General features: G+C 37.9%; 1 pseudogene; it reads left to right on the forward strand.

The window, feature by feature from the left end:
- Positions 1–13,885, forward strand: part of LOC101562364 — a 107,577-nt pseudogene that overhangs the window by 57,599 nt on the left and 36,093 nt on the right.

Consider the following 13,885-nt stretch of genomic DNA (forward strand, 5'->3'; position numbering starts at 1 on the left):
TCCCAAGGATTTCGCACCATTATGAGAAGAACAGGTAACAATGAGGTCTGGTGAACAATTCAACTCCCAGTTTTGTCAAATATTCACCCAACAATTGTACAGAAGAGATCTGGAACCTGGTAGGGGATTGCACTTGATGACTCACTCCTACATTAGTCAAAAGGTAAGTTTGTGGCTGTTTTTACCTTAATATTTTCACTCACCTTTACTTTCTCAGGCAGCTGTTTCTCAAGAAACAAGGCAGTATATAGTTTTGTCTAATGTGTATGAGAAACTCTAAGCCATTTTATGACAATACTTTTTAACTCAGGGCTTTAAGTATAACATTTTCAAGGTGGCAATCAAACTCACTTATCATAGTCTATTTACAGGTGGAACAGCACAGAGTGATTCAAGAAAATTTCAGATAGAAACACACAAGAGAAAGTAGTAAATGCAAAAGTCAATGTCAGTTTAAAGACTGCATATTTTTAAAACTTTCTCTGCAGACCATGAGGTCATACCTTTTTAATATTCAAGGAGTTATTCCTTGAACATTATCTCAGTCAACAAGAAGTGACTTAGCACCATGACTTTCACCTCTCTTCACCCTCATGTTCCCTTACATGGAAGTGTGAGTACATGTTTTTTCCTCTGGTCTTTTCATGATTTGTTTTGTTTGTGTCTTACATAAGCATTCACGTTTCCCCCCCAAAAAATTTTATGCTATTCAGCGGTATTGACATGGAAATAGTTTCATCGTTGCTGAATATTGCCCATCTCCTTTGCTATTATTTTTAAGGGAACTATAGTTTGTTTTAGAATCTAATCTATTGGAATCCATGTCATTGATTCATAAACTAATCTCTGGCTCTTTGCTGGTATGTCCAACATCCAGTGCTGCACAGAACTAAATTTTTTTGTCTAACCTCTGAAGTGATGTGTTCAGACAGAATTTTTTTCTCAGAATTGGTTTTTTTGACTATAATTTTTCTGTTGTTTCTATGTGTAAGTGATTCCAAAGGAACCAGGGTATTCCTTATTCAGTGAAAGACTATTTACATTTTCATAAGCAGATATATTAGCTTGTGCAGATGGAAGAAGAAAGGGGCTATTTTCCTCAATAAAGAAACAAAGGCTGGGGATGTAGTTCAGTGGTAGAACAACTGTATTACATTTATGAGCTCCTGGATTTGACTGAAATACTGGAAAGAAAAACAACCATGTGTGAAGGCACACATGTGTAATAATTGTAATTCCAACTACTTGAGAGTTTGAGGCAGGAAGACTGCACATTTGAGTCCAGACTGAGCAACTTAGTAAGACCCTGCCTCAGAAGGGAGAAGGGGTAAACCTCAGTGGGAGAGTACCTCTACATTTTGTTACCAGCACCACAAAAAAGAAATGATAATATAATGCTGATGAGAGGCATGTATTGCTCACTCAAATTAATTATTTTTCTTATTTTAGCATAAGTTTCCTTATAAATAAAATAGAAAAACTTGTCCTTGACTCATAGTGTTGCACAAATTAAGCAAGAAGATAAACGCATGCAAAAATGTAATAGTTTAGTATACAATAAGTGCTTGATAAATAAATATTAGTTGATTCTATTGCACCTTAATGTAAGCGTATCCTTGGTGTAGGCAGGAAAGCGTAGTTTGGTCAGCAGAATCATGGGACTAGAGCTAGTCGGGAACTGTACACAGGAAAGTATGACCTCTAGTTCTTGTATCACTGTAAATGAACCATGAGACAGTCAGCAATCATTCACGTCTTCAAGCTGAAGTTAAAATATCGTGCTTGTTTATATTTCACTATGTTCCTCACCTAAAGAATTCCCAACATTTTCAAGTTACAACTTTCATTTTATGTGATCTGATAATGATAAATGTAACAGCTTAGTGTAAATATTTTGTTAATTTTAAATACACACGTGTGGAACTACAGAGATTCAGAACCTCAGATTACACTACCACCTCACAGCCTGGCTGAGAGTCGGTTATGTTGGGGTCTGTGAACGCAGGGCCTGTGGAGAACAGACGCAACCACATAACATCAGAGGAAGGGTGTGGGACGTGATCCTTCAGCTCTAATTCTGTAATTTTACTCTTTTATTTAAAAGCACAGCACTGATTCTAACTCAATCAGATCATTTATGGAGGGATAAAGAGCACACAGCTATATGATTCTGAGTATTAGTTTTAGAATCTATAGTTATTTGTGGTTTGGATAGTTTAGATGAACATAAAGCACAACATAGTGAAATAAATCAATAAGATAGAAATGTCAAACTAATTCATTACATCAACTTAAAAACTATATGCACTTTCTGAGGGCCAACCAGATAGTTTAGCAGATTAAAGTGCCTGCTTAGGCAGATGTAGGGACTGGGTTTCATTCCCTGGCATGCCTTCTAGGCCCTGCCCCCAAGGGTTCCCTGAGAGGGTGATGAGATTGGGTATGGTGGCATGTGCCTGTAATCCCAGTGCTTAAAGGGCTGAAAATAGGAGGATCACAATCAGTCCAATCTGTGTAGTCAGACCCTGTAGAACCCATACTAAATACAAAACAAAACAAAACTATATTGGCTTTTTAGAAATTGCTTGAAAAAAAAGATGGACATTTTAGTACTAAAATGAGGTAGACTTTATAGGACATATAACAAGAAAGGGTTTAAGATGGGGACAAAATTATGTCTGGTGTTTAGAATGGAAAAATGCCATAATATGTAATGGAATTATGAGCAGAATTGAATACTAATAACTGATACAAAAGTAATTAAATGCTAATAATGAGAGACCCTAACACATGAGTTATCTGGTACAGTTCTCATTGCTAGTAAAACTATCAATATTCAGCGCTGTTGAGTTCCAGTTATCAGAAGTGGCCATAAAATCCAGTCTTCTATTAAGAATTACGGATAGATTTTCTTGTACGAAGGGTTAGTTCAAAATTTTATTTTCTTGAAATCATCAGAGCCAAATGTTCTGAAGGAGAAAAGAATTTTGTACATAAACATAATGAAGCCTGTAGTTACTCTCTTGCTATTTATCCAAGGACAGCCGTAATTCACATGTATAAGAAAAGTGACAACAAATAGACAGAAGCTCTGTCGCTGACACCAAATGTGGTGAAGGAGATTACAAAGAGTGACTTCTTCAGCTCCTTCAGGTTTAGGGTTTCCTCTTGGATTTCCTCTCCTTGTCTGTAACGGGAAGGTCAGCAGATGCCCTTTTGCAGAGCACACTCATCTGCTAATTACTCTCTCCTTTCTGTCAGCCAGCCTCTCACATGCAGGAGAGGAAGGAGCAAACAGGTGCAAATCAGCCAGGAGAATTATGAGTTCAACTTTCAAAATTAATTTAGCTGATGACCTTTTGATGGCAAACTGTTAGAGCAGGGTGTGAGGGCAGTAGGAGACATTTGAAGAAAATTTTAAAATAGAAAATGAGTTGTGAAGCCATGATGTACATGCTCAAAAGCATTGTTTTACTGCTCCTTTTGAAAGAAAAGCTGAATTCACTTATAGGATATCTTGTTCACTTATATACATATGTGCACCTATAAGATTAAAAAGTATGGAGATATGCATATACAGAATACATAAAGACATAAAGACATGAAATATTTTAAAAAGTATTTACATATATAAACATAAAAGTCTATGTGGTATGTAAGCATCAGTATCTTTTGCTGAAAGCAAGTCATAAATCCTCTGACATTCTTTTGAGACAAATATTCACTTGCTATTTAGCTTTCTTTTTGCAAATGCAGTTTAATGTCGCCTCTTGTTGGTTGAGGGACTTGAACTCATACTTGTTAATTTTTTTTAATTAATTTTATTGAGAAACAAATAGCAATGAGATAGTTTCAAAACCGATTAGTAGAACAGTTTCAATAATTAATACATTACATAGTGTTATCTTTGTAGTGGTTATTCACCGTACAAGATGCAGACATGATATCCTGTCCAAACACTATTAGTACAAATCTTTCTTCTCATTGAATTAAAAGAAAGTAGCTGTATATCTATCTTAACTATTTAGAATATACAGATACAAAGCGGTCCCTCATTTGTATCCCCATTGTTTTGTTTAGTTTTGTCAGACATGGGTATTCCATTGCCATGTAAATATTGTAGGTGCATGAATTCTGCAAAATAATCCAATATAGTTCAGTAGTCCAGAATAGTAGTGGACTATCCATAGGACTGGCAACTGTCAGAAGTTGTGCCATACATTTATATGCACAAGAAGGTTAAGGAAACGATCCTCAGAATCTTCAGCAGGTTTTTGAAATTAGCAGTTAATTGGTAAGATTTTCACCCTGACTAACTATATATGCTGATATCTGTGAACCAAACAACTGAGCTAAAGATAGCAATATGTAATACTAGGGCCATGCTTGGAATGCCTGCCATTCTGGTCTTCTCAATACGGCTGGTTATGTCATACCAATTACTGCCATACTGTCTCTCAAATAAATGTTTGTTAAAAAAAGGGTAATAAATGAAAACAAGAGACAAGAAAAAAAAATCATAGAACTGTCCTGCTACAATGCTGTATATGGTTAAATTTCTATGTAAAAATATGTAATTGTTTATTCCTATTAAAATTTTTTTTAGGGGTCAGCGAGATGGCTCAGTGGAATAAGCGCTTCCCTGGCAAGCCTGAGTTCAATCCCTGGTTCCGTAAAAAAAAAAAAAAAAAAAAAAAGTTTTTTCATTTTTTTTTTTATTTTTGTCCTTTTTATTGTACTTGTTTATTTCTCACTTGGACCTAAATAGCTTGTTGTTGATCATAAATGGAAAGTAGTACCTTATACTGAAGAACAAATCTTCTCCTTCCAATAATAATATTACATATTTCCCTTCTTCCAAATTAACCTTCATAATGAGCATCATATGAATTTGGAAGACTACCAAAAGAATAAATTCTCCTCCTCTTCTTTTTGTTGTTGTTGTTGGTGCCCCACATAGAAGGAAACGAATCTACAAATTTCTTTCAGTGTCCAGGAAATGTTTCCTCCTTTGTAGTTTGACAGTAACGTTTGCTGCAAATTAGACAACTCTAGTAAAATTTTGTATGTTGAATTATTTCCCCCTTTTATTAAAAACTCTTAGTTTTGAAATTCCATTTTCAGGAAGAAAAAACACTCAGAAAATTCTTAGTGTTAATGGTGGTTGTGTTCACGTTGAGTCTCAGGCTTACCACTAAAGCCCACCTCATCGGAGTCTATCGCACCAGTTTACATTTAATTATTCTCTTAAAAGTCCACGGTGAGTTGATCAAATACACAATCAATTTACAACAATTGCTTTAAGACTTAAATCGATATAGCCGATTCCTGTTACTGCTAGGAGAGGGCTCTTGACAAACTGAGGTCCTTTTATTCGGCCAAATTGTTCATGGACAGTATACAAGTTATTTGTCCTGAGAGTCACAGATGTATTCTGCATTAACATTTTTAACTCACCAAGTAGTGCTACTTTCAATAAATAGCTTTTAAGATTTAATGACTAAGGTATCACAAAAGTTAAAATAATGTTGTCCACTATGTATTAAGCACTGGTGTTTTCATTTTTCTATAAAATCCTCAGAGAAACGCTGTGTGAACAGTAATAGTACTATATTAAAATATTTCTTAAGTACTTGCCTTCTCTAGACATTTTACATAACATCTTCAGCCTTGTGGCAGGAAAAAATTAAGTTTTGGACAAGCAGCTCATTCAAAGCTCCTATTACTTTTTTTCATTCATTTATTTATCTTTATTTTGATAGTTCTGTGGGTAGAATCCAGAGCCTTGTACATACTAGGCAAGTGCTCTATCCCTGAACTATGTCCTATTTGGAGAGTGTTTATTAGAGAAACAGAGAAGCTCAATATGGCTGCAACAGAGAGAGGTAGGGGACTAGATGAAAGACAAATTTGGAAGTCTTAATAAGAGCCCACTAATACACCAAAAAAACCCATAGAGTGAGATGACTCTGACCTTTAGTATACATTCATTTCTCTCCAGTACATGCATTGGGGTTCAGATTACATTTTAAAGGTTAAATTTATTCTTATTAGGTCTTTGACACCTCCTCCCTTCCAGCCCCCCAACCAGTGTCATGCATAGGTAAAAAGAGGCAAGAAAAAGTTGTTCAGTGACTACATAAGCAACCATGTGCTGTTCTACATTTTCACAGCTTGACTGGCCTGAAAAAATCTGCAAAAGTGAATAGTTTCAGAACTGTTTTCCCCCGTACTCTCCCTCTCGTGCAGCACTGCCAGCACAGGGATCCTTCCCACTGCCCTTATTTCACACACTCCAAGGGTTCTAATTCTTCCCCATCATCTTGAACAAAATAATCCTACCATGCTCCCAACGTTAAACTCAGTTGAAGCTTGTTGGCTACCATCAAATCATAGCCGAGAGCAGATGAGATGTGTCCTGGGCATTGATCACGTTCTCCTCAAGGAAGACTTGAGACAGTTAAGGCAGTTCCTTAAAAGCATTTCGAGGGCTGACAGTGGGGGCTTTAGTTGTTGCAGCTTCTAAATTCAGAGAGAAGCGTTACCTCTAGGCCACCACAAATTCATTCTGTAGGGAGAGGAGGATCATTTCAGCCTCTGTGCTTGTCAAAGTTTTGCCAATTATTGTTTTCATGAAAAAATTCGCATTGGATATCAAACACAGTATTTCCTCATTTTACATTTACAGCAAAATAATATATTCGTCCCATTATCTACCATTGTTGTTTGTGGTGGTCCACATAGAAGGCAGTAAATCTAAATTATGTATCGTGGCATTTTTCCCCATATTGCGAGATTTTTATGGTACCTTAAGCTATATGTGTGTTGTTAAAATTATGTAGGTTTATGAGTTTAGAAAATGGTTAAGAACATTAGAAGTGTTTTCAAAAGTGCAGGAAAATTTGGTAAGAGTTTTGGAAAGGTTTATAAAGCCTTAAAACATAATTACTAAAATAAGTATCACATCACTGCTTTTGACTTTCACTCACCACGGGGTTGTCTGGAACGTAACCTCTGCCATAAGTGAAGGCCCCCTGCCCTGCAATTTGGAGCGTACACCAACCAAATATTTTTCCATCAGTAAGAATACTGGTTTGCTATTTGTTTTGTAACATGTCCCTTTAAAAAATGAAAGGTTATCTTGGATGAATACAAATAATATTTATCTTTCTGACAGTCAAAACTTGCTGATGTGGTCGCTATTTCTGGTCATGCTGCATTTAGACTATGTGTCCATCTCTGACTGTTGTATACAGATTACAGAAGGTGATACCCACAGAAGTGAGCTGGACTTCACAAGCGTGTGCTGTGGATTCAAATCAATTAATTTCCATTTTTAAGCAATGCATTCACATTTCAATAACCTTATGTGAGTCCAAGCATTAAATGTTAAGGTCTGAAGTACAACCCTTACCAAGCCTCACCTCTAGTATCTCAGAATATGCTTAGCTTTAAACATAGGACTTTTGGAGAAGGAGTTGGGGAAGGAGTTGTGGACTTTCACAGAAGGAGCTGGTTTCACCTTTCAAGAAGCTGATGCTCAGTCCAGAGGTGGTAATGCCTCAGAGGCCACATTGAAGCCAATAGACAAGGATGGGGCTATGCACAACCTGGGACCAACTAAAGAAATTGACCAGGGTGCTCAGGAGATAACTGAAATGATGACAAGAAGGTCTGAGTAAGTAACAGACTGTGTGGCAATGATCACTACAGAGGAAATATATATATATATATATATATATATATATATATATTTTTTTTTTTTTTCTGTCTATCCACCTATGTTTTTCTCCCTTTCAAAGCCTTCTTGTGAGAGGTCTCTGCTCACTGACCTACAAACTATTCTGCCTAGTCTATTCACAATTATAAACTTCTAAAATTATAAAATAGTCATTGCAATTTGGGCAAAAAATATTGAGTGCACTCTGATTTTGTAAGCAGATTGTCTGTTTATGTTTGTTTGTCTGTCCAATCCGTAAATAGCTGTTTTTATTTGAGATCCACATTGTTTCTTTCTTTTTGTAATTTTAGATTTTTGAAGCATTTGTTTAGAATTTAATTTGGCTTATAGATTTTAAAAGCCCCCTGGGTTGCCAGCTGGTCAAAATGATGTTAGAAGTGGTTTTCTTGTAAGTCATCAGAATTTGTTAATGTAAATGGAGATCTGTCAAGCTTCAGGAATTATTGCTCAGGGCTCCCTTTGATGAAAGAAAGAGCAGATGCTTGGGAAAAATTATCTCAGTCTTTGTTCATTAATAGGAAGCCACAGGGATCTCCATAACTTTCTGGGGGACACCGCACTAAACACTACTCAAAATATATTATTATGAAATGTTCACATTGGTCATTGTCGAAGGGTTAAAATTTCCAGAATAAGATAATAAGGTTTTCTGATGTTCTTCAGTTTTTCTGATTTAAAGATGTTCTGGTACAAAACTAAATTAAGAATCAAAAGTTTTCATACAGCTATGATTATTGATTGTTCTTAATTTCATGGGGTATTAAATGCCTTTGGATGTACAGCTCTTCCAAAATATAAAGCAGGGATTGTTCATGGTGACAGACATTTTCCTTTCTTTTAGCTTGAGATCCTTTCCTTTCCCTGGGCTTCAGTTACTTGTGGTAAAAGGTTCATGTCAAATGAACATGAGTTCACCAGCCAACAGTCATAACAAAAACTTGTATGCCCCATATGCTACACATGTGTCACTATTCTTAGGATGCCCAGACATTTCACAGTCCAGAAACACTGCAAATTTCTTAAATGACATCCCATTAAAGGACAAGTTAGGTAAAAGTTTCTTCTGTACTAGAGAGAGGTAATTGACTAACATGGCTATTTTCAGTCAAAGTAGAAATGTAAGTGTATTATAAAAAGTCCTCATGATTGTCATGCTAAAATTTATATATGGCTTTTGATTTCAATTTTTTTTTGTATAAAACTGTGTAACTCTTTTTTTGTTTTCTGTTGTTACAGTGATTCAATTAATAGATTATCCATGGTTGGTAGAAAATAGTAGCCTTACTTCATATTTCAAGGTGCTTAATATGTGGATAAAATTATAATAATAAACTCACTGCTCCCATTACAATGCAGTGGTATTAACCTTCTCTTCTGGATGTTCAACAATTGAAGTTTGGAGACCAAAAATGAGGAAGAAAAGTAGGTTAGGAAGACAGGCAATATTTTTGTCCTGGCCCTCAATAAGTACTCAGGACATTAGAGAACCTCTGCTGTGATATCCTAAATCTTGCTGAGCCCTTGACCTCCTGCTGATCAAGAAGAATCTTGGACCACAGAGCACAGAAAGCAATGGTGTACATTGAGCCTAAGGAGAGTCACTGGGAAAGGAAAGTCATCCAAGCTCTCACAGAGAACGATTTGGGCAAGTAACAGCTGTGAACACCCCCCACCCCAGGCTGCTGACACTGGCAGGAGAACTGAGAGGAGTTGTGCCTGGTCCCAAGGTAAATCTTGGGGAGACTTAACTGACCATGATAGACAGCAAGAGATTAATAAATAGAGGTCTCCTGTTATGTTGGTCTTGGACATCCAGCAGAAAGGTATAACCATAAGATATGTAAGACAATGCCATGGAAATATGCTACCTATGAAAGTGGCTGAAGTCACTAACATTTTCTAACAATTTCCAGCTACACTGGTACCCAAGTAGTGTTATGGGTTAATGGCCTGCATGGAATTAAATTGCTGAATGGAGGGACCTGAAATACTTGGACCGAGAATCTTTCATCTAAATGAGTAACATCACTCAGAATGGAGAGGTTTTGAGGAGAAATCATTCACAGGAAAAAGCTTGACTGGGGAAGTCTGGGGAAGTGTGGAGAAGAAATGCTTCAACAAAAATGGTCTACTGTGGAGTCCTCCAAACACAGTTCCTCCAACTCCAAATGACACCTGTCACTCACAACTACAAACAGTAAAGCAGGACAGGTGGGGAATGACTGAGAGAGATCAGTCACATATGTGGGGCTAAAGCAAAGCCAGCCTAAGAAGACAGCACCTGAGATGACCCAGACAAATAAGTTTTAGGCAGGTCCTTTCTCCCACTAGGAGAGAGATTTCACCTATTTTCAGGCTGTTGCTGTATGTGCAAATAAATGCTGCAGTCGCTGAGCAGTTCTTTCTCCCAGCAGGAGTGAGTGCTCCACCTGACCCAAGCTTTCTACATCACGACTCTCGTCATCACAAATTCATCCTCTACCATCCTCCTCTCATGAATTCTAAGAGCCACATGGGATGCAGCAAGGGTGGTGTCATCATTTCTTGTGACTTGGCAAATAAAAGAGAGAATAGGTTACTGATGAAAGTATTAGTTGATCAGGAATGAGAAGGGGATTTAGACCTGAGTCTTTCCATCTGTGTATCTTCCATATCACCATGTGTTCTTCGAAGTAAGTACAAAATGTGACTTTCATATCTGTATGGAAAAATGTCACCCCTGGCTGTCTCTGTAGATGGCAATTTCTTGTGGATAACATGTCCACATATCCACAGCCTGGCACTTTTAGAAAGGGGCTTGCTTGTTACTCAGAAGCTTGGGTTATCTCTTCCTACTGCTTGAGGTACTTGCCTGTTCTCTTTGAACTTGAATTAATTGCTCAAATTTTCTGTAATTGTTCTTCATCTTATGTGTTTAAAGAGGAATGCAATTATCTCTTTTAAATTAGTTCGGAGTTTTAAATGCATACGGTTTATAAGGCACTTAGCACAGGCCTTTGCATACCCATTCAGTGCTCACAGAAAGCTAACTTCATAATTTTATTATTATATTGAGTATCATTAAATCATATTGGTGATTGTCTTGGTTACTTCATTGCTGGTAATGAAGGAAGGAAGGGTTTATTTAGCTTACAATAGTGGGAGTTTCCATCCATACTAAGCTGGCTCCAAGGCAGAGTGGTGTGGTAGAGGGGAGCGGTTCATGGCCACAGAAGACAGCAAAAGCAGCAAGAGCCAGAGAGGGCGAGTGAGTCTCCTTTCCTCCTTTCTGTTGCAAGCAGGCCTGCCCTGGGGCAGACCTCATCTTCCTGCTCTCCTCTGGGTGCCTGCAAAGTAAGGAACCTGACCCCCTGCTGATTCACTTAAACTTCTATCACTTAAACCTCTAAACTTCTCCTGTTGACACAATGTATCACAATTACCTACACCGATCCCACAACTACTCTCACTAATATCTCCAAAAATTTATTACAAGTCTTTGTTGCTTAAGAGGTAGAAATGAAGTTATTTAACCTCCTAGTAACTTTTTGTATTGAGTCTCATTTTTCCTACCGCATGGCACTATTCAGATTAAAAATAGCAAAAACTCTTTGCTCTTTAATATCTGCACGAAACACAGCCTTCTCCCATGTCTTAGTTCTCCTTAGTGTAAGTCACATTACGGGCTTCCCAGAAACACTGAGAACTGTATCTATTTCTTCTTAACATGTTTTACTTGTCATACCTCAATAAACAGATTATAATAAAGAAATAACCACTGGTTTGGTGACGTGAGGAGGAGTGTGAACTCTCTCTCCATTAAATAATCACAATTAGAGAAAATTATTAAAATAATGCATAGAAGGACTGGCCAAATAGCTCAGCAGATTAAAGAGCCTGCTTAGGCAGATGCAAGGGCCAGAGTTCGATCCCGCCATGCCAGTCCTGCCCCCGGGGTGGGCTAAGACGGAGATTGAGACTGGGCATGATGGTGCACGCCTGTAATCCCAGTGCTTGGGCGGCTGTAAACAGGAGGATCGCTATGAGCCCAATCTACACAGTGAGACCCTGTACCCACTGTATGCCCTGTTCTAAATACAAAATAAATAAAGAAAAAAATAAAATAAGGCATAAAACAAAATTAATGGAGAGGTAGGTAACACTACATATTTGTAACAAGTTTAGATTTTTGAAAATTAAATGGTTATCATATATGGGCCTGGGCTCTCACTTTTACTGCCGGTACATGTGCCAAGTTGAGTGATCAGGGAATGCCAGAGGAGATGTCTACGGTGAGATCCATCAACAGGCCAGATAAATTTTAACAAGTTTGTATTGTGCAGAGGTCAGTGGGAAGCTACTCATCAGAAAAAAATTTCGAGCAATGATGCTTGTTGAAGGTTGAAATACTTGGGAGAAATAGACTAGTGAGGACAGATACAAGAATCAGGGATAATAATAATCCCAGGAGTTCCTGGGGTTTAACTGTCTGGGCCCTCAAAAGCTGCCGCAACCATCATCTGAAGGCTGCTGCTGAAGTGGAGGCAGACCCCGGAGTATCTATGTGGTGCGAGTTATTCAGTATAAGAATGTACAATTTATAAGATCAGGGGGGCTTCCACCCAGATTTGAGAAGAAAATATGGGAGTCCAGGTGATGTCCCCCTGAGATCTATGCATGTAACTGTCACAGGGACATTGAAAGTGTAGTGGAGATCCAAGATGGCGGCAGCAGGAGGTTGATGAAGGAGCTTGAAGTGATATGAGAGTGTGGAATTAAAAACTTCCATAACATCCCGGTTGATGAAGCTAATTTATGGACTTGGCAAGGGTTTATTGTTCCTGACAACCCTCCATATGACAAGGGGGCTTTTAGAATTGAAATCAACTTTCCAGCAGAGTATTCATGCAAACCACCAAAGAGCACATTTAAAACAAAGATCAGTCACCCAAACATTGATGAAAAAGGGCAAGTTTCCCTGCTGGTAATTAGGGTTGAGAGCTGGTAGCCCACAGCTAAGACCGACCAAGTAGTCCAGTCCCTCATAGCACCGGTGAATGACCCCCAGCCTGAGCATCTGCTCTGGACTGACCTAGCTGAAGAATACTCTAAAGACCATAAAAATTCTGTAAGAATGCTGAAGAGTTTACAAAGAAATAAGGGGAAAAGTGACCTGTGGACTAAAATCTGTCCCAAATGATTCCAGAAAGTGTGAGCAGAGACCCCAAAAAGTGCATTCAGACACTCCACAAAGAAGGACTCTGGAAAATTGACACATGCCACCACTTGGCTTTCACTTGTGGCAGTTATTGATTTTCTACAGTTTTCTTAATCAAAAGTGATCTAGTAACCTGTAAAGAAATGATTAAAAATTTCAGATAATCTGGTCCTGCTTTCTTTGTTTTGAAAATCACTGCTTCAATCCAAAACAGATGAACAAAAAAAAAAAAAAAAAGAAACAAAAAAAGAAAAGAAAAGAAAAAGAACGTGTAGTGGAGCCTCTAAGAACTTGGAGATTCTAGGAATGTGGAAAATCTGCTGAAGAAAGCTGTAGGCAATAAGCAGAGCCACCCCAAGTGAGGGGCTGTGATGTAGTGCAGCCAGTGACGTCAGGAGCCCAGGCACCTGGGCCTTCCCAGTATCACATTGCTCTACCACCTATCCTGGGTACCACACGTGGAGCCACAATCTCATGTTTGCTCTGGTGGGCTTTGTTCCTATTTGGGTCCAATTTCTTTCTATCTGTCTATTTCTCCCTTTTGAAATAGTAATCTTTGCCTTTTCCACATTAGAAATATAGACCTTATTTTTCCGTGATCTTGCAGTTTAGACCAGTGATGACAAACCTTTCAGAGATTTCAGTGACACACTCAGCTGCTGCAGTACTTGTGCCATAGGTTCTCCAGCACTGTCTTGGAGATTGGGTCTCACGACTTTGGATTTGAACTTGAAATCAATATTAGAGCTATTAAAAATTTGGTTGAAAGCAGGAGGATCACTAGAAGTCCAAGCTGCATAGTGAGACCCTGTACCAAATACATAAATATGAAAAAAATTAAAAGTAGTTGCTCAGATTAGCAGATATAGGGATGCAAAATTGATCAGACAATGTAAGCACTAAGTATTTAGTGAACTAAAAGAAATGAGTCTGATTATCTTAGTTAT

Source organism: Octodon degus, unplaced genomic scaffold (assembly GCF_000260255.1).
Source record: "Octodon degus isolate 3935 unplaced genomic scaffold, OctDeg1.0 scaffold00005, whole genome shotgun sequence".
Taxonomy (NCBI): Eukaryota; Metazoa; Chordata; class Mammalia; order Rodentia; family Octodontidae; genus Octodon; species Octodon degus.